This window comes from Aedes albopictus, chromosome 1 (genome assembly GCF_035046485.1).
Source record: "Aedes albopictus strain Foshan chromosome 1, AalbF5, whole genome shotgun sequence".
Classification (NCBI taxonomy): Eukaryota; Metazoa; Arthropoda; class Insecta; order Diptera; family Culicidae; genus Aedes; species Aedes albopictus.
The window spans coordinates 282,573,336-282,596,288 of NC_085136.1; positions in this window are offsets into that span (position 1 = coordinate 282,573,336).

Sequence of the window (22,953 nt, forward strand, 5' to 3'; positions counted from 1 at the left end):
TTATTACAGACAAGGCATTTGGAGTACATAGCTAAAATTTCCAAGAACACCGTTTTAAAGAACCATTAAATGGATTTGGTAGAAAACGCATCCAGATGATGACGATGACTGAACAACCATCATGATGCATTCTAAGCTATATCTTGTGGAACGGTTCTTTGAAGCGGTGCTCTGTAAAATTTGAGCAATGTACTCCAAATCCTTAAAACGATTCGCTCTCACTTGTAGCTTTTGGATACCAACGTGGGTGTGTTACGGATTGGCATCTAAGCCGAAAGAGAGATGGATTTGTAAAAAAAGGGATTGTACAATGTACACTGTACATGGTGTGGGATCGGAGACAGTTTGGCTTTCTATTCCGCAGAATCGTTACCTGTTCTGTGGCTTAATTGTTTAAAGTGCCAGTCCAGCGAATACGGAGTCATAGGTTCGAATTCCACAAGGACGCGATTTTTTTCCTAATTTCATCTCTCAATTTGTCAATCAGCAACATTCTGTGCCTTCTAATTACAAGTTTTTCAGTACGCCCAGTCAACACACGATCGCATATGATGTTGAACAGGATGCTAAAGTGGAGGCAGAACACGCTTCATTCGTTCGGCCTCTTCATCGTCGGTTGGTTGCATTTCCTTCGTAAGCTTGTCGTTCGGGTTTAACGGTGTCGCAACCGGGTTGCTCTTGGCCATTTGGAACCGCTCCAGTATGGTCTCCACATACGCTTCTTGGTCGATGGAAATCTTCCCTTGGCTTCTCGTGATACGCATCCCCAAAACGTGCTTGGCTGGGCCGATGTTCTTCAATGCGGTATCCAGCTTTTGGTTCCACACACGGCTCGATTGCTTCACTCCGTAGATAGCCTTGTTCAGCTTGCAGACCTTGGTCCTGTTCTGAGTGTCTTCGAAGTAAGGCGGTTGTTCCATATATATCTCCTCCGAGAGTTCTCCTTGGAGGAAGGCTGTGACCGCATCCATTTGATCGATGTTGAGGTTCAAACAGGCAGCCGTTGCAAAGAGATATCGCAGCGAACTATGACGTACAACAGGGGAGTATGTTTCTTCATAGTCTACCCCCTTTCGCTGCGAGTATCCTTTGATTACCAGCCTGGCCTTGTGACGAGCTGGTCTTCCTTCCGCATCGAGTTTGGTTTTGTAAGCCCATTTACAACGAATGGCCTTTCTGCCGGGAGATCCGTGAGAGTCCAGGTTCCATTTCGCATCTGCGCCTCATACTCCTCCTGCATTGTGGACTTCCATAGCCGGGCGTCGTCTCGCGATAATGCGATCGTCGGAAATGTGCTGCGGGGAATCATAACCGGTGGAACTGCCTGCAGGGATTACAATACTTGCCTTGGGGAAAGCGTCCCCTATCGCTGAGCATCAACCCTTGTTGAACATCATCAACTGGCCTTTGATTGGAGTACGACGGGGACGCAGAGTGCTGAGCAGATTCCGAACTGTTGGCCAAATTACCGGTGACCTCACCAGTTGCGTCGTCGCTCGTTCGGCATGGACCATCTGAAAACGTTGACGCGGGTAGACCTTTGCATCGAATACTATATTGTTTATACTTGCCGGGGATGTAGCGCTCCCTACCGCTTCGCCTCGCCTCGTGTGACACGGGCGGATCCGTTCGCGATGGGAGCGCAGTGGGGTTCGCCACAATGTTGTCAGCAGGGATCGTCACAGAGTCGTCTGCGCTATCGTAGTTGTCCTCGGAGCTGCTATCGTCATCTTGTTCGGGTGGATTCGTACGGTTCACTTCCAGCACTTCACAGGTTTCATCTGGCACATCGCAATCCTCGAAATCCAACCGGACCATCGTTGGTTGTCGTCGCTTCGCTCTCAGGTTAACTTCGTCATCACGCTTCTGAATCGCTAACTCTTGACACGCTGCTGACCTTCCTTCGTCAATGAACGTCACATCTCTTGATTTGAACACGGTTCTGGTTTTCTTGTTGTAGAGCCGATATGCCTTGCTTTCCTCATCGAAGCCGATCAGGATACATTCTTCTGCCTCCGCATCCCATTTGCGCCACCGTTGCTTCGGAATATGCGACATCGTTGTTGTCCCGAAAATCCTCAGATTGGACAGATCTGGTTTCTGTCCTGACCAGGCTTCTTCGGGAGTCATGCGAATTCCTGTCGACGGTGAACGGTTGATAATGTACACAGTGGTAGCAGTCGCTTCCGCCCAAAATCTCTTCGGCAAGTTGGCTTCGTGCAACATGCAACGGGCTCTCTCCACTATCGTCCGGTTGGCCCGTTCTGCCATCCCATTCTGCTCGGGTGTATACTCCACAGTTGTCTGATGGCAGATTCCTAGACGTTCCAGGAGCTTCTCGAATCCACGGTTTTTGAATTCCTTTCCGTTGTCGGTCCTCAAGGTCTTCAACTTCTTGCCATTCTGTCGCTCGGCCATGGTGTAAAAACTCTTGAACGCTTCGGTTACCTCTTCTTCGGATTTTGTGCGCAAGAAGTACACGAAAATCCTGCGGATTTTGTCGTCGATGAATGTAATGTAATAGCGGCTGCCTCCTATGGAAACCTCCTCCATGGGGCCGCATATATCGGAGTGGACCAGCTCGAGAATCTCCGTGGCCCTTCTTCCTTCCTTGCTGAACGGCAACCGGGTCTGCCGTCCCAAAGCGCAAACCTTGCAGTCACCAGTTTCCGATTCGACGAAATCCACGACTGATGTTACACTGAAACCTCCATTTAAGTCGCTGCATGGCTGATCGAAAATAATTTTTACCATGCAGGCAATTACGAAACTATAGGTTTTTATATTTTTTAACACTTCGCATGACAAAGGAGATTTATCAAAAAATATAAAACTGTATAGTTTAGTAATTGCCTGTACGGTAAAAATTATTTCCGATCAGCCATGCAGCGACTTAAATGGAGGTTTCAGTGTAATCCGTTCTTCAATTGTTTCAGGCCCTTGATGGACAGATGTCCCGTTCGCTTGTGCCACAAATCGATCGACTTCGTTGGTTGACACACCAGTGCCTTCGAGGGTTGCTGATCCAGCTTGAAAAGCTCATTCGATCGGTGTCCGGTGGCGATTCTCCGTCCCTCTGGGTTGATCACCTCGCAACCTTGCTGCCTGAAAATGACCGTGTGACCTCTGTCGACGATTTTACTCACCGAAAGCAAATTTGCAGCCAGTCCCGGTATCAGCTGCACTTTGCTAACGTTAATCGGTGATCCTTTCGAACATGCGGGATGCTATGCGACGGTGCCTTCCGCGACTACCTTCATCACACCCTTGTTCGCAGCGAAACTTTGTCCATCGGCGTTGTGTACGTCGCTTATCAACGACTCGTTCCTCGTGAGATGAAGGCAGGACCCCGAATCGAAATACCAATCTTCGGCTTCATCCATCGCAGCAACCGATAAAATGGTGCAAAAAGCGTCGCCCTTTTTGACACTTTTCTTCGCTGGTTCCTTGGAGGGACAAAATCGAGTGATATGTCCAAATCTTCCACAGCTACGGCATTTCGGACTCTTCGACGGAAACTTTTCCACACCGCTTGGCTTGCTTCTTCCTGGTCCTCTGGACACGAACGCCGGATCGACACTCGTTGGCGACTGATGAACCCCCTGTAGTAACTTCGTTTTCACTACGTCTCCGGTTATCGCAGCTCCAGAGTTCTCCAATGCCATGACCATGGGCTTGTAGGACTCGGGCAGTCCAGCGAGAAGCAGCATTCCCAGCCACTCTTCATCTATCTTCAAGCCGACGCCATTCACTTGGTGAGCCGTACCAACCATCCTCGTCACATGCGCTTCCATCGACCCACAGCTGTCCAGGTTGGTCGTAATCAGCTTATGGAGAAGTCCCCATTTCCGCGTGAGGCCGCTGTCTTCGAATACCTTCTCCAGCTTCTTCCAAGCTTCCCTGACAGTCTTGATGTCTTGAACGGATCCAGCCCAAGAATGATTTTTCCACGAGCTTTCTGGTCCTTGGCGGCGTTGACTTCGGGTAAATTCCCAACTTCGTCCGGAGTAGGTTCCACGGCTTCCCACAGCACTTCGACTTCCAAAAACGTGCGAAGCGCAAACTTCCAGGTGTGCCAGTTTTTACGACCGACGAGCCGCTCGATCGCTGGCAGTCCGGGGGAAGCGAGTCCGTTACCACCTCCGTTCATCTTCTTTTGCTTCTTTTGAAAAAATCTTGAGATCCGGAACTTTCTAATTTTCTTCTACATACCTCTGCTGGCCCATAACCTACAGGGGATAGACAAAATGATCGGGACAGGCGAAATTTTCCCTTCACAATTTTTTTTTCAAATAGCTGTAACTTTTCGAAAAGTGCATCAAATATTCTTAAATTTTCACTGTAAGTTGATCAACTATTTGTGCATCAGTGGACAACATTTGGAAAAGATCGAACTATTCTGCACGAAAATATAAAGATTCTAAAAAAAGGTATAATTATCCGATAACCAACTTTGAGCTGTTATATCTCCGGATTTAATGAACCGAATGCAATGAAATTTTGACCATTTATGACCTATATAATGAGCTTTCAAAAACTTTTGACATAACTTAAAATTCTTAACACGGAAGAAAATTATAACGATTAGATTATTTTTTTAATAAAACACCAAATTATTTTAAATTTCAACATCGTTTCAAAATTCAAGATGCTAACTATAGTTCATTTAAATTCCCTCTGATTGTCTTGAATACAGATATGTTTTGAAAGAAAGTAACAAAATAGGCGACAATAAATTGAAAAAGTAATGGGATGCATATTAAAAACCAATTTACTAAAAAACCATAAAAATACTGAAACCGCTATAACTTTTTCTCTTGTTAATAATTTCAAGTTCAGTCAAACGTTTTTCAGAGCTCATTATAAAAGTCATAAATGGACAAAATTTCATTGCATTCGGTTCATTGAATCCGGAGATATAATAGCTCAAAGTTAGCTATCGGATAATTCTACCTTTTTCTAAAATGTTTATAACTTCGTGAAGAATAGCCCGATCTTTTCTAAATTTTGTTCACTGCTACACAACTAGTTGATTAGTTGAACTTACAGTAAAAATTTGAGAATATTTGATGCACTTTTCGAAAAGCTACAGCTAATTGGACATTTTTTGAAATGTGAAAATTTTGCCTGTCCCGATCATTTTGTCTATCCCCTGTATTGGGCAGAGAATAGGAAACACGTCTTGTCTCGTGTGTGGACGGTACTAAAGTAAAGATTTATTTCTTATGTCTTATGGTCTTATTCTAAGTTACAGGCCATAGGTGGCTTCGATACGTTCTTCAACAGCATATTTTCACAATCGTTGTTCAATAACTTTTTTGCCTGAAAAAGTTGTTTAATCACTGGAATGTGATCTTTGGTAACCCGAGTAGGTGCAAAAATCTGATGAATAGCATATTCAGTTATGATTGATTGAATTACTAAAGAGCAAAAACTGATATTGGTTTGATTAATATAAGAGGTAAAAGAAGAGAAATAATAGCAAAATCTAATATGGTGAACTACTCAATAATAGTTCTTTAAGATATTACAAGATCAAAACAATAGCAGACAAGATTTGTCACTTTTTTTCTAGAAAAAAATAAATAAAAAAAATAACAGCATCGAACCTACGACCTTAGGATTCACAGGCGGCGATGCTTACCACTCAACTGTGGCTCGCTGTTGTAAATAACATAGGAATAAGAGCAAGCGGTTCTTCGTTTCCACAGCTCAGAAAGGGGCACAAGGCATTTCACTAACATTAAGCCATCTCTATGGGTGTATGTGTTCCATTTCGTGCAGAAGAGCTGAACTTGTTCTTATGTAGAAATTTTCAGCTATTTCGACAAGAACAAAAACTGATATCATATCACTTTGAGCTATTCGTGCGATATTCATTAGGATTTTGAATAACTCATCAAAATCACATCGAGCTATGACAGCAAAAAGTGTTCGATTTGAGATATGATTTAGATATTCTCGTCTACCCGGGAATGTATGCACAATTGATGAAAAAAATTTTGGAGTTCGTCAATTTTCCTTAAAACTACAAATGTATGAAAATTGACCCATTCTCACCCCTTCGAGGGGGTGAGAATAGGTTAAAGGAACCGAATTTGTTCCGCATGGACAATCAAGCAAGTCAATAAAGTTCTGGTCAAGGTTGATACTATTTACAAATAATACATTATATGATGGCTATGAGTTTGAGATTCTAAAAAGTATCAATTCACCTAAAATTGTGACGTTTCATCGAACCCTAAAAGTGGCATTTTAAAAACGCCTTATTTTCAAGCTTTTTTCGATGATTTATAAAAAATTAACTAATTGCTTTAGAAACCTAAGTTTACGGCAGGAACTGACAGCAACTACGAGGATGACACCATAAAATTTTTGATTCGATATTCGCATTATTTGATGAGATATTTCAGGTAATGTTGTGACCTAGTCTCGCCCCTCTGACCCATTGTCACCCCCAACGACTGGTACATTAAAAGTGCATCAAAATTACCTGCCTAAAAGGAGGTTTTAGTGTATTGAGTGTAGCGAATTTAGAAGATCATCAAATAAGCGTAACTTAAAAATGGCTCCCACGAGTCATAGGGAACGTATGGCGGGAACCGATTGGATGGGGATTTTATAATAATGGCCTAGGAAGCACCATGAAAACGTTTTAGGGATTTCATGGGGATTTGGTAGTGGTGTCGCGTGGCTTAAGGATGGTAAGTAGGTTTCAGAGACATTTCAAGACAGTGTCAGGCCGCAGGTCATTAGGCCGAAGTACATTTGGCCGAAAGTCATTAGGCCGAATAGTCATTAGGCCGAATAGTCATTAGACCGAAATGTCGTTTGGCCGAATGGTCATTAGGCCGAATGGTCACTATGCTGAACGGTCATGAGGTCTTCTTCTTGCCGTTACGTCCCCACTGAGACAAAGCCTGCTCCTCAGCTAATGTACTATAAGCACTTCCACAGTTGGTAACTGAGAGCTTCCTTTGTCAATGACCATATTGCATGATATAGACGATATACTGTGGCAGGCACAAAGATACTTCATGTCCAAGGAAGTTAAGGAAATTTCCATAACGAAAAGTTTCTGGACCAACCGGGAATTGAACCCGTCACCCTCAGCATGTTCATGCTGAATACGCAAAACTTGTTGATATTTAAAAATGATGGTTTTCCTTTTCATAGCATAAAACCTTCTTAAAAAACACGGTGAAAAAAAGATTATAGGTTTCGAGGGATGTTACACGGGGGCTTTTAGAGGCGTTTCAACGGGTTACGGGGCGTTTCAGGCAGGTTTCAGAGGCGTTTTAGGGAGTTTTTTTTTTTTTAAAGAAGTGTTTCACGATGTTCCACAGACTTTCAGTGTGTTCCAGGATGTTTGAGGGGCTTTTTAGGAGCGTTCAAGGGGTTACAGGGAGTTTCAGAGAAAGAGGCACTTAAGGAGGTTTCATGGGGGTTTGTGGACTTTAAGGGGCGTTTCAATGTCTTTCAAGGCGTTCCCAGGGGTTACAGAACGCTTCAAGGAGGGTTCAGGTGCGTTGCACCCTCGAATGATCGCGCTGTTGTATTTTGTACAACACGTTGAAAAAATCTCGAATTTTACTTAGTATTAGCGTGGTGCTGGCGGTGGTGGCCAACCGCGCGAGTTATGGAATGATAAGGATGTTTCAGGGGATTCCTGGTGGGCTTTTGGAGAACTAACCAAGCAAATGGAACCAAGTTTGGCATGTGGAGGATTTTGAAGGCAAGAAAAGTTTATATGGTGATAAGACTCGTTTCCCTCTGGAAGGTGGGCTCCCATACAAGTGAAACAGAAATTTCTGCATTACTCAAGAGCCAATCAAGCAAATGGATACAATTTGGCATTTGGAGGGTTTGAAAACAACAAATGTTTCAGTGGTCGTGTGCGACTCTCCTTCATCTGGAAGGACCCCACCATTAAAGATTTTTTTTGCATATTATTAGCAGTAATAAAGCAAAGAAAACACAATTTGACATGTGGAGGTTTTTCAAGGCGAGAAATGTCTATGATATTGCGAGTCCGACTCTGGAAGGGGGGAGGCCTCTCATTTTTATCAGTGTTTTATTATGAAAATTATTTCCACAAATTTTGGCCCAGGGGAAGGGGAAATCTCTTGGAATTTCTCCAGAACTACCTTTAGGTTTCTCCGATCAATTTCAACTACAATTCCTTCAAGATTTTTTTTTTTTGATATTCCTCTATGTTAACTTTTAACATTTCGCTTGGTTATCACTTGGGATTCAATGAGAAGTTTTTAAAGAATGAGTTTTTGACACCTTGAATTGTAGAGATTTTTCAAGAGTTCCTCCGGGTTGAATTCAGATATACTTTTTGAATTCTTTCTACGGGTTTCTACGGGGATTCCTTCAGGAGTTCCCCCAGGAACCAAACTTCATGAGAGGCACATTCTGGTTCTTAGCCCTGAAATTCCCCCAAGAGCTGCTTTTTGGAATAATCAAGATGTTTCTTCTGAAATTCTTTCGAGGAATTATTCAGAAATTTCAACCGGAATGCTTAAAAGATTATTTTCTGAAATCTCTTTAGAAACTTTTTCTGATGTTCAACTTGGAGTGTCTTCTGGGGTTCCTTCAGTAAATCTTCTGGGATTCTCTCAGGAGTTCCTTCGGGTATTATTCCAGAAAAATTTTCTGGAATCAAACTTCGATCTTGAATTCTTTTAAGGATGCTGGAATTCCTCTAAAATTGTCTTTGGAATTTCTCCAGGATTTCTTACTATGCTTCTTTGAAAAGGTTTTTAAGGAACTTCTTCAAATAATGTTTTCAATTTATTTTTATTCTTGAATTTTGACTTATGTTAATTTTTTACACGAAAATTCTAAGAGTTGCTCATGCAAATCCTCCAGGAGTTACTTCTGATAATTCTTCCTTGCTTCCTTCTGGAAATGCTCCAAGGGTTGCTATTGGGTGTCCGTCAGAGTTTCCTCCTGAAAACCCTTCTCAAGAGCCTTCTGAAAATCCTTCAGAAGTGGTTTTTTTTTCTGGAAATTTCCCAGGAGTTATTTCTGTGAATTCCCAGAAAATCTTTCTGAAAATTCACCTGGAACTCATTATGGAGTTCTTCAGATGTTTCTTCTGTGAATCTTGCAGAATTTTTTTTTTCTGGCATTCCTCAAAGAGTTCCTCATGAGGATATTCCAGGAGTTATTTCTAGGAATGCTCTACATGTTCCTTATAGAAGTTCTCCAGAAGATCCTGGAGAAATCCCTTTGGTAGAATTTCGGGATCCCAAATTAAACTGATGTAGGAATCTTTATTAAACTAAATCCTTCAGATGCTCCTTTAGAGATTCATACATAAAATTAGAGAAATTCCCAGAAAAAAATCTAAATGAGAATCTGAAGGAATCCAAAGAAGGCATCCGTTGTGGAAACCCCAAAAAGGAACTTCTTAGAGAAATTCCCAGTTGATGTTGCTGGAGGAATCCCAGCAAGAATTCCTGAAAGAATTCATGATGGTATTTCTATAGTAATATCCAGGTGGAGTTTCTGGAGCAATCTGTACCATAAATTCTTAAATGATTACACTAGTTTACAGCATTTTTGAACTCGGTAAGCTGATGATCGTTTTTGGTGTAGAATCATGCCCTGAGTTCGAAAACGCGAAGGAAAAAAATTACAGTAGAGCGGAATTTTTTTCGACTTTCTTTACAAGGTTGATAATTTGAAATCGATTTTTGTTCTATTTTTAAGCAAAGTCGCTCACTTCACACATCTCATTCTCCGTAATCAATGCTCCGATTTAGCTGAATTTTTTACCGTAACTCGCCTACATATAATTCGTCAAATAAACGTTGAGAAAGAATTTTTAAATTGTTTTTTTCTTATTGGAAAAAATACATTTCTTCATATATTTTTGGAAATTTTGCTAAAATTTAAGGAGATCGTCCCCAAAACTCGCTAATATCTTGAATTTCATCAATCTGACGCAAAACCTGAATCACATGATCGAAATGTATTATATTCAGCTTTTAATTTATGGAAAAAGATTTGAATTTTGCTGAACAAAACGCAAGATATTTTAATTTTATTAAATTCCATATTTTAAAAAGTTGTATAACTCGATATTGAGCTAAAACTCAAAAACTGTTCTACTTAAAAAATTTTAAAGCACGGTTTCGAAATCAGCGCTAAATTATGCTTAAAAAATTTTGGTCGTTGACAGAAGTTTACGACTTTAGTTTTATTTTGTAAACTAATGTTATAAGATAGCATTTTTGGAGTAGCTGGTTAAATTTCGAGATGAAATTTCTGTAGGAATCTCCAAAATTACATTTATGGAGAGATCCACAGATTGAGTTTCAGGACGATTCTCCAAAAGTAATTCCTGTACGAATTCCCAGGTGGATTTTTCAACGCTAAACAGCTAAAGAAATAAAAAAAAATAAAAAAAAATTAAACAAATGGCCGGATTATCCAGACTGATATTTCTATTGAAATATTAATATAAGCCTGGGACAGAAAAAAATTGCGCTCCTGTACACTTTTTGAGTTCCATTTTGGATTGCAGCTAGCTAGCGGATAAACCTATAAACGATTAGTTTATCATCGGATAGCTGTTGATGTTCAATCAATTCAAGAAAGGTTGCAACTTGTGCTAGTTACTAACAATAAACAACTTTCATGAAGCTAATTTTTTTTATTTCACTGCTTTTGGACTAAACTTACTTCTTTCGAACAAAATCATTTCTGACACACTTCATTTTTCCTGTCCAAACAAAACATCCAAAGTAAAGCAGTTCATCAGTATTCAGCCAAGTAGTTAAAATATATTTAGCTTATGTTTATAAGCATATAAAGCCTGACCAGGCGACCACATCAGAGAATTTTTTTCAAACCCAAGCCGTTATTGTTGGTGACAGAGTCCATTGCTGCCAGAATTTTGGCAACTTGTGAGCCCATCAAGGCGATTTACAGGCTTGATACAAAATCCCTCAAAGAATCTGGTTGGTAGGTAGGCAGCACCCAAATCAACAACTTTCGGTCATCAAAAATCCCTGCGCCGGCCGTTGTCGTTCACAGATGACAATACAACGACGACGACGCAACAATTTGCTCCCAAAGTTTTACAACAAAAAATTTCATCCCATCTTTTCGGTGGCATCCGGTTCCAGCTCAATAACTTTTCGTAATTTGAAGGCGGTGGCCGGGGATCTTTACGACAGGATCATAATGCCGTTGCGTTGTTGGTTGTTGGCGGCATAAGGCCAGAGAAGCTATTCATCCCGTCATGGTTAATTTATTTAAAAAGTGTGCTAGCAAAACGGGGTCAAGGAGAAGTTATTTTAGGGTATTACGTGGAGAGACGATAAATCAAAATGATTTTCGATTGGAACTTTTGAACTTCCTTTTTCACTATGAGATGTAAACGAAATACTAAGAAAATTACCGGGGTTACCCAGGAATAAGAATAAGAACAAGATTAGGACTAATACCAAGATTAGTCGTGACTAACATTAAAACTGAGACTAGGAATAAGAATAAAAAAAGAATGTTGAACATATGCTGGGAAACTTCAAAAAGCTTACGTGACCTGAGTGTCTGCGCCGATATTAGTCTTACGAACTTGTTATAACCCAAATTGTTTGAAAGTCGTTCGTCGTTCTACAGAATAATCACGACAAGTTGATGTACACTCCCGATCAAAAGTTTGGGGTCACCCCCTCAAAAACAAGTCATTTTTTTAGGCCCATATCTCTGCCAATTTGCATCCGATTTCAAAATCCTAGCTCACATTCAAAAGATAATAAGTCCAAGAAACTTTGAACATGATTTAAATAAAACTTTTTCAAAAATGTTTGTATGTAAAGTTTGGGGTGACCCCTCAAAATGATGTATCAGCCAAAAGTTTGGGGTCACTATCGTAAAACATGGAAAAGTGATTTGTTGATATCTTTCTCATCTTTCATTCAATTTTGATTAGCTTAAGTACAAACATTTTTGAAAAAGTTTCATTTAAATCATTTTCAAAGTTTCTTTGACTTATTATCTTTTGAATAAGATGTAGGGTTTTGAAATCAGATGCAAATTGGCGAAGATATGGGCCTAAAAAATGACATGTTTTTGAGGGGGTGACCCCAAACTTTTGATCGGGAGTGTACATGACAGCAGTAGAATATTCAGATGAAATATACAGCAGCTTCTGCAAGTAATGCCACTCTGTCTGCTTTTGGCTCGAGTCCAAATAAAAGACATTTCGGGCCTTATGTTCCACATCCTTCAGTGCATCCACTCTTCCAGATGGAAAATTAAATTCCTCCCTAATAAATCACATGCTTTCTTTCATTACGCTAGGGAGGTACTCACCGAACAGCAGCAGCAGAAAGTCCGACACGGCCAAATTGAACAGATAGTAATTGGTAGCCGTGTGCATCGACCGATTCTTGGCAATCACAATACAGATGGCCAGGTTTCCCACGATGCCAACCACAAAGATAAAACAGTAAAAGATGGTAATGGGCAGTATGATGCAGATGGAATCGGCTTTGGTGCCAAAGGTTTCATTCATCATTTCGTCGCCGGCGCCGGTGCCGCCGCCACCGCCTCCGGAGGAATCGTTAATCGAAATGACGGCCGGCTGCTGGAGCAGAACGTCCAGCACGCTGTTGGTTCCATTGTGGGCTGTTGCCCAATCACCACCGTCGTCCTGATCGGTTGCCGTGACGAAGCTGGTGCTCGAGGCTGCCGTTACCATGGCCAAATAGATCAGGGAACGGTTGACAATGGTTCCTCCATCGGTTGGCACCTGCTGCAGCTCCATCATAATGGGCCTGACCCAGCACCAGCAGCACCGGGATGAGGAGGACGGGTCGGAAGGTTGGGCGTATTTCCTTCTTCCGGGAGGAACTGTGGGTCGAAGAATTGATTATGTGCTGGAAAGGCTCGGTTGATAATCAAGCACTCCGCTTTGCGCCGTCACGGTGGAGCATTCTGAAAGAAATAGAAACGGACAGGGAAAAAAAATAAATGGTTTAGAAGGCTAATGGAAACATAATGAATTTGGGGTGGCAACTTCAGATGAAAGCAACTTTCTATCAAAGTGTCTTACTACTCTCAAATTGTGTAGCACTAAGGTGGCTTTTAAGTTTAACATTCCTTAGTCCCTAAGAAAAAGTTACAAATAAGACCTTGGGGTCGTTTTCGACTCCAAACTTTGGACAGCTCGCAAAAATCAGTGGCTTGTCCGATTTTGGATCTCTGGAAATGAAAGAGCATATCTCATTTTCATTTATTTAGTTAACATCAAATTCATGATAATACTGAATCAACAATTTGCCGCCAATACTCGATTTGCAGCTGCAGCTCTCCAACGACGGTCACGCCCAACACTCGCCAGATCACGCTCCACCTGGTCCGCCCATCGTGCTCTCTGCGCTCCACGCCTTCTTGTACCAACCGGATGGTTAGCAAACACCAACTTTGCAGGGTTGTTGTCCGGCATTCTTGCAACATGCCCTGCCCATAGTATCCTTCCGGCTTTGGCCACTTTCTGGATGCTGGGTTCGCCGTAAAGTGCAGCGAACTCGTGGTTCATCCTTCTCCGCCACGAACCGTTCTCCTGCACGCCGCCGAAGATCGTCCTTAGCACCCGTCGCTCGGAAACTCCGAGTGCTTGCAGGTCCTCCTCGAGCATCGCCCATGTCTCGTGTCCGTAGAGAACCACCGGTCTTATTAACGTCTTGTACATGGTACATTTGGTGCGGGGGTGAATCTTTTTTGACCGCAGTTTCTTCTGGAGCCCATAGTAGGCACGACTTCCACTGATGATGCGCCTTCGTATTTCACGGCTCACGTTATTGTCAGCCGTTAGCAAGGAACCGAGGTAGACGAATTCTTCTACCACCTCGAAAGTATCCCCGTCTATCGTAACATTGCTGCCAAGGCTTGTCCTGTTTTGCTCAGTCCCACCTACCAGCATGTACTTTGTCTTAGCCGCATTCACCACCAGTCCGACCTTTGCTGCTTCACGTTTCAGGCGGGTGTACTGTTCTGCCACCGTTCCAAATGTTCTAGCAATAATATCCATGTCATCCGCAAAACAGACAAATTGGCTGGATTTCGTGAAGATCGTACCCCGGCTCGTCGCATAACACCTTCCAGGGCGATGTTGAATAGTAGGCAGGAAAGTCCATCACCTTGTCGTAGTCCCCGTCGAGATTCAAATGAACTGGATAGTTCACCCGAAATCCTTACGCTGTTCTGCACACCGTCCATCGTTGCTCTTATCAGTCTTGTCAGCTTCCCGGGAAAGCTGTTCTCGTCCATGATTTTCCATAGCTCTGTGGGGTCGATACTGTCGTATGCCGCTTTGAAGTCGATGAACAGGTGGTGCGTTAGGACCTGGTATTCACGGCATTTCTGGAGGATTTGCCGTACGGTGAAGATCTGGTCCGTTGTCGACCGGCCGTCGATGAAACCGGCTTGGTAACTTCCCACGAACTCATTTACTTTAGGTGAAAGACGACGGAAGATGACCTGGGAGAGCACTTTGTAGGCGGCATTCAAAATGGTGATCGCTCGAAAGTTCTCACACATTAACTTGTCGCCTTTCTTGTGGATGGGACAGATTATCCCTTCCTTCCACTCCTCCGGTAGCTGTTCGGTTTCCCAGATCTTTACTTTTCCGGGCCCATCTTGATGAGTTCTGCTGCGATACCGTCCTAACCAGCCGCTTTGTTGTTTTTGAGCTGGTGGATAGCATCCTTAACTTCCCTCAGCGGGGGAGTTGGTTCGTTCCCGTCCTCTGCTGCACCAACATAGTCATTTCCTCCGCTGCCTTGGTCCTCCGTGCCTACATTCTCTTCGCCATTCAGGTGCTCGTCGAAGTGCTGCTTCCACCTTTCGATCACCTCACGTTTGTCCGTCAGGAGGCTCCCGTCCTTATCCCTGCAGATTTCGGCTTGCGGCACGTAGCCTTTGCGGGATGTGTTGAGCTTCTGGTAGAACTTGCGTGTTTCCTGTGAACGGCACAGCAGTTCCATTTCCTCGCACTCCGCTTCTTCCAGGTGGCGCTTTTTCTCCCGGAAGAGACGGATCTGCTGCTTCCGCTTCTGTCTGTATCGCTCCACATTCTGTCGGGTTCCATGCTGAAGCATTACCGCCCGCGCTGCATCCTTCTCCTCTAGAACCGCTCTGCACTCCTCGTCGAACCAATCGTTTCGTCGACTCCGTACTACGTACCCGATAGTGCTTTCGGCTGCGTTGTTGATGGCTGCTTTGATGGTACTCCAGCAGTCCTCTAGAGGGGCCACATCGAGCACACCCTCGTCCGGCAACGCTGCCTCGAGATTCTGCGCGTATGCGGTGGCGACATCCGGTTGCTTCAGTCGCTCTAGATCGTACCGGGGCGGCCGCTGGTACTGTACATTGTTAATAACGGAGAGTTTTGGGCGTAGTTTAACCATCACCAGGTAGTGATCAGAGTCGATATTAGCGCCACGATAGGTCCTGATGTCGATAATGTCGGAGAAGTGCCGTCCATCAATCAGAACGTGGTCGATTTGCGATTCCGTTTGTTGTGGTGATCTCCAGGTGTAACGATACGGGAGGCTGTGCTGGAAGAAGGTGCTACAAATGGCCATGTTCTTGGAGGCGGCGAAATCGATGAGGCGTAGGCCATTTTCGTTCGTCAGCTGGTGGGCGCTGAACTTTCCAATCGTCGGTCTGAATTCCTCCTCCTGGCCTACCTGAGCGTTTAGATGCCCTATGATGATCTTGACGTCGTGATTTGGGCAGCGGTCGTACTCGCGTTCGAGCTTCGCGTAAAATGCGTCTTTGTCATCATCAGTGCTTCCGGAGTGAGGGCTGTGCACGTTTATTATGCTAATGTTGAAGAATCGGCCCTTGATCCTCAACCTGCACATTCTTTCGTCGATCGGCCACCAACCGATCACGCGCCTCTGCATATCGCCCATCACTATAAAAGCTGTTCCCAGCTCACGTGTGTTGCCGCAACTCTGGTAGATGGTATGATTACCTCTAAACGTTCGCACCATAGATCCTGTCCAACACACCTCCTGCAGCGCTACGATTCCGAACCCGCGGTCCTTCAGTATATCGGCGAGTATGCGGGCGCTCCCGATGAAGTTGAGAGATCTGCAGTTCCACGTACCGAGTTTCCAATCGCAAGTCCCTTTTCGTCGCTGTGGTCGTCGCCATTGGTATCGGTTCGCATTCTTCTTTTGTTGATTTTCCGGTGCTAGTCTTTTTTACGGCTGGCTCGCAGGGCCTGACACCAACCCACTAACCCAGGGAGCTGGGCTTACCTTCCCGGAAGCTACGGGTTCTGCATTGGCATTTCCTCCAACTACAGTGCTAAATAGCTAGGCTCGAGCGCCAGTCTTCGCCGGGGGTGGTGTTTTTAATGGGCGCCCAGGAGATAATATTTTACCTGAGCTTCCACCCCCGAAAGAGCATATCTCTAGTTTTGAAAACCTCCGGAGAAATCCGGATATGGCTAGCTTTAACATTGCAACCAAACATGTAATCAGGATCGTTCAATCCAAGACAACAAATTTACACGTATAATGAAGTTTATGATCGTTTTATGCGTACTCTTGTATGGGAAAACTACATAGCATAAGATGCGCAGCAAAAGTGCCTTATGTGTACAAAAGTGGAGGTGAGATACGTGCATTGGTGGGACATTAATAGCGCTATATGACTTGACCCGGTATCTTATGAGATTTAATGTGTGCACTATTGGGATGTACCGTCAAACGGGGTTACTTGCAACTACGGTATAACTTACAACATGATGACATACACTAAATGTGAAGTATTTTCTAATAATAATGAAAACTAGTGTGTATCAAAGATAGAGTTAGTGAAAAAAAAAGTTTTGTTTCTTTGTTTATTGTTTAGCTACACTGTTAAAACGGTTTGCTCATTATATGAAATAAAAACAAGTATGAAAATCGTGCTTGACCTCTCCCCTTTAAACTTTAAACATTGTTAGGAAATACCATATTTTGAGTTTTATTCACGTTTCATCTTGTAAAAAGTTCAATTTAGCTTATGGACGCTTTAAAGCGATCACCATTATCAATTCTGAACCTAGATGGAGTAAATTATTTCAGCTGAACACCCAAATTAGCGACTTTGATATTTACAAAGTTTAATAGGTGTGTTGTGTTTCAATCATGGTATTTTAGCTGAAATTGCCAAACATCACTATAAACTGAAAACTACTTAAAGATGACTCACTCTACCTTTTCAAGAAATAATAATAATCATTGTTGACATCAATAATCAAGTGCTGCATAGATGTTTAGATTTTCAATGATATTGCTTCAAAATCGAAAAGTGTTGCAAGTTACCCCATTTGACGAATTTATCAGATTTATCAAATATTTATTATTTGGAGTTAACGACGGAGAGTGGTGATCTTCCGTACATATTTTCGACCACTTCCTGGCTAGCGCCAACCATTGTTGATTATCAGAGCCACAAAAACAAAAAGGTTGACTTTGTAACCATAATGATGTCACAGTCGAAGAATAGCTCTTTGAATGTTATTACATATGAAATCGCATTATATCAACATAAATGATTCTCGCTATTGTGAGTTATATGTATATTTTTACGAGTGCATTTTCGGAATGGCTCTGCCTGCAGCCATAGGTAATCCTTGCGCTGATGGTGAGTACACTTTAACGTTGAACCATTCGTCATTAAAATCATCGTCATCATCTAACATTTGAAAGCAGTTTTTTCGTTCAAATCAATCATTTTTGCAACAAAAATAGATTCACTGTATCCCACATGAGGAATAGAATACAGTGAATACATTTTCGTAGTCATTGTTTTGATTTACAGCGAAAAAACTGTTTTTCTATTTCCGAAAAATGATGACGGATGCTTGAGCCTTAATCATCATCATCATCATCATATTTTAACGAGTGCATTTTTCCATTTATGCGACTTTATTCACCGGTCAAAGCAGAACCGGTTCTGCATCCAGGTATCCCAGTAGTCAATTGGGTAACGACAATGAACGTCATAATTACTTTTTTCACGGGATTACTCCAGGGAATCCATTGGAATTTTCACCAAGAGATCATTCAAGAATACCTCCAGAAGTGAAGTTATACCTGGAATTGCCCTGGGATTTCCACCAAAACATTCTCTAGAAAGTTCCCCGAGAACTCCACTTGAGTTCGACCGGGAATTCCTGTAGAATTTACACCGGAAATCCCTCTAGGAGTTTCACCGGTTCGTTTTCTCTAGGATTTCCGTGGATAGTTTTTCTAAGATTTTCTCTGTCGATCTCCTAAAAAAAATTACGAAACTCCTGGAAAACTAATGAAAATTTCCGGTAGCACTCTTCAAGGGACTTCCGGACGATCGCCAGTAGAAAACTCTTGAGAAACTACTGAATAAAAAATACAGAGGATCTTCTGGAGGATTTTTCCGCTAGAGAGATCCCTGGTAGAACCATGGAAGAATTCACGGTGGAACTCCAAGGGGGAATCCTGTGCATGTCCTGGAAAAAGTCTCGGTGGATCTCCTAGAGGAAATAATGATGGAACTACTACGAATTTGCGGTAGAGCTCCTAAACGAATTCCCGGTGAAGCTCCTAGAGGAATTCTTGATGAAACTCTTTAAAGATTACCTGTAGGAACTCCTTGAAGGTTTCCCGGTCGAAATACTAGAGAAATTTTCGGTGGAAGCTCCTAGAAGCATTCCCTGAGGAGCACTCAGATAAATTCACGGTTGATCTTCTAGAAAACTTTATTGTGGAACTCCTAGAGGATTTCCTGGCGAAGCTCTTCGAGGTATTCGTGCTGTAAATCCTATAGGAATTTCCGTCCGGTGGAGCTTGCTACAGACATTCTCGGTGGAAATCCTAAAGGAACTCCCGGTGGTTCGGAGTCCTAGTAGAACTCCCGGTAAGAGCAATACCTTGTGCAATTTCTAGAGAAATTCCTGGTGAAACTTTCAGAAAATTTTCCGGTGGAACACCCAGAAGAATTTCCGGTAGATCTCCTGGAGAAATTCCAGGAACTTCTGCGGGTACTTGCAGTGGAACTTCTAAAAGAATTCCTGGTGGAAATCATAGAGAGAACTTCTAAAAGAATTTCCGGTGAAACTCTTGAGAATTTCCGGATGAATAGCTAGGGACATTTCCGGTGAGACTTTTAGAGCAATTCTTAGTAGAGCATCAAGAGGAATTCGCATTCAAACTCCTACAGGATTTCCTAATGTAACTCATACAGGAATTTATGGTGGAACTCCTGTAGGAATACGCGATCGAACTTTTGAAGGGCACACGGATTCTCGGTATGTTTTGCGGAACTTCCCGAGCGAACTCATGGAGGAATTTCGTTAATACGTTAACGTACACTATTTGAAATTTTCATTGACAATTACTTCTTTCTAAACTTCTTCAACAATTTGGCAATTACTTTTAAAACTTCTTTGACAGTTTATTTTTGGAGTTTATTTGGCAACTATACAAGACGTAAATTTACATGTTCTGACCTCTAAATTTGTGTCATTGAAGACGCTCGAAAACGTCAGGACACCTAAAATTACAAGATATTTTCTAGGTGTGTATTTTAGAAATTTCATCGGAAAATCCTTCGAAAATTTGGTGTAGAATTTATTTACCAAATAAGATTGTAATTTGTTGGAAATTTGTTTCAACGTTTTTATTTGTTTTTTTTCGGCAATACCTTTGAGAATTCTTTCGGTAATGCCTTTGGTAAATGATTCGGTTATGACTCTGGGAATTTCTTCGCCAATTTATTTGGAAAATTTTGGTCAACTCCTTTGGAATTTCTTTCTGCACATTTTTTTCAAGAATTTCTTCGGTAGTTACTTTTGGCATTTATTTATCAATTCCATTAGAAATTCCTTTGATTTTTTTGAAATTTCTTTGAAAATTGCTTTGAATGCCTTCTCTAATTTTTATGAGAATTATTTAGACAATATCTTCGTAAATTCTCCAGTAATGCTTTTAAGAATCTCAACTGCAGTTTTTTAGGAATAGCTTCGGCATTTCATATGAAACTTGTTTTGAAAATTTCTTCAGGAATTTCATCGACAATTCCTTCAAAACTGTTGCAATTGCATAGGCGATTCCTTTGGGAACTTCTTCAGTAATTCCTATCGCAGTTTTTTTTTTGACAATTCCTTAGGAAAACCTTAGGGACAATCCCGTGCACAAGGGAGGGGTTTTGGGGGTTAAACCCCTCCCAGTGCCGAAGTTCCATACACTAGGTGCCCCTCCGCCCTTTACCTAAATTAGGGAAAACCCCTCCCTTGTCGCCTTTTCTGTGCACGGGCCTGCTTAGGGAAATTTAGCAATTCGCTCGAGGATCACTTTTGAAATTTCTTTGGCATTGGAAAATTGTTCTGTAACTCCTTTAGAAATTCCTCAAGCAATACTTTAGGGACTCCCTTTCAAATTTCTTAGCCATCCTTCTCTCATGTCTTCTTGGCGTAACGGTGTCACTGAGACAAAGCCTGCATCCGCTTCTTAGATTAGTGTTCTATGAGCAAAAGAATTGAACATAGAATAGTTATGGAATCCCATTTGAGCTCTGTGTAAAACCATTACGACTACTGATGCAAAGGAGGATCTAGCATACCTAAGAGAACTGTCATCTATACAGTCAGGTTTTTTTTTACGCGGTTTTCATTTACGCGGCCGCGTAAATGAAAACTCCATACAAAAAAAAAAAAATTCATCGTCTTATTTTTGCATGATTCGTCGAGAAATGGTGAGACTTTTTTTACGCGGTTTTTTGGATTTTGAACTGAGTTTTTTTACGCGGTACGTATCCCCCACGTAAAAAAACCTGACTGTACTTGGATCTTCACCAGCACCGATGGAACTGACCATATATAGAACTGAGCCAAACCCCATCATGCCACGCATCAAATTGCGTCGACAACAAACCTTTAAAAATGTTGTGCGGAGTTCATCAATTGATACCAGAAAATTCACATTGACAACCCAAAATTCAAGATGGCAGCCTCAAATCCAAGATGGCGTCCCACAATTCAAGATAGCGGCTGTTTTGAGTTTAAGGCTCTAAACCATGCTATACGGGTATATTTGGTACGGAGAAGATGATTGGAGTTCAAATATGGTGACCGTAATATCTAATATGGCGACCCAAAATCAAAGATGGCGACCCGTAAATTCAAGATAGTGGCAGTTTTAAAGAGTTTCAGGCTGTAAAACCATGCAATATGGGTATACAGTCATGTTTTTTTTACGCGGGGGATACGTACCGCGTTAATTCGTGAAATCAATTCAAAATTAAAATAAACCGAGTAAAAAAAATCTCACCATTTCTCGACGAATCTTGCAAAAATAAGACGATGAAAACAAAACTATAATCGGAGGAAAAAAAATCGGAGGAACACCAGAGTAAACCTAAGTTTTTAGGAAACTACTTCTTCGATTCCTCAGATGGATTTCTGGAGAAGAAGGAATTCCTGTAGTAATCTAAAAATAGAATTTCTGGAAAAGTCCCAGTAGGACTTCTTGGGACATCAGATGTAATTTCTGGGGGAATCATCCGAAGGAGTTTCCTGGTGAAATAACCGAACAGTACTAAAATGTGAAATCAAATTCGATTCAGTTGTTATTGACGACGATTTGAATTTTATGATCCGTTTCCAAACGTGATGAGAAGACATTTCCAATGTACTCGAGATCCTGCATTGGAAATTATTTTGCGACAAGGCATTGTATAAGAGAGTCAACAGTATTGAAGTTTCTCGCATCGATGCGGATGGTAAATATATACACATATATGTATCGCGATCCAGGATATGGAAATATTGAATGGCATACATTGGAGAAAAAGCATCCTCACCTAATACGCAATAATTGATATGGCAGCTAGGTGACGCACAGACAAGTTTTCTTCTCAACGCCATTGCACTAAATGCCAATGTCTGTTTCCGACAATACTTCTTCACGGTTTCAGCGTGGATTCCTTGAAACCGGTGGGTATTTCTTTTAATCAATCGATCAGAAGTTTAACCAACTCTTACTCGAACTATCCAAAGTTTTGGCTGGTAACTAAGCACAAATCTCACAAATGTCACCGTCGTTGTCATCGTCGTCGTCACCGCAATCACTCTCCTCTGCAGATGTGAGTATTTATTGGAACTGTTTAACTTCGTTGATGATAAAACTTTTCCACCGATGACCAGATTAGGTAATAGCACTTCAAAGATCTGCAGTTGGCTTCTGGTGAATCTGAGCCACGAGCACAGAGTTTGCGGTCGATATGGGTCGAAATGCCATCCGCAGGCACTGGAGATAATCCTAAGAAAATGGTCGCTTTTCGGTTGGAAACATTTTCCTATGCGGCATGTTTATTGCTTGGCTGAAGACTGTGTACGTGTTGGTTTTGCTCTGCTCAGTTATTGATGCGGAAATTTATTCAGAAACAGCTGACTTTTGTCAGTGAATGTGCTATTTGAACCATCCATATGCTTTTCGAATCCTTTGTAATGGTTCTTTGCGTCGGGCAGTTTTAGATTTTTCATCATTTATCTTCTATCTTCTATCTTCTATCTTCTATCTTCTATCTTCTATCTTCTATCTTCTATCTTCTATCTTCTATCTTCTATCTTCTATCTTCTATCTTCTATCTTCTATCTTCTATCTTCTATCTTCTATCTTCTATCTTCTATCTTCTATCTTCTATCTTCTATCTTCTATCTTCTATCTTCTATCTTCTATCTTCTATCTTCTATCTTCTATCTTCTATCTTCTATCTTCTATCTTCTATCTTCTATCTTCTATCTTCTATCTTCTATCTTCTATCTTCTATCTTCTATCTTCTATCTTCTATCTTCTATCTTCTATCTTCTATCTTCTATCTTCTATCTTCTATCTTCTATCTTCTATCTTCTATCTTCTATCTTCTATCTTCTATCTTCTATCTTCTATC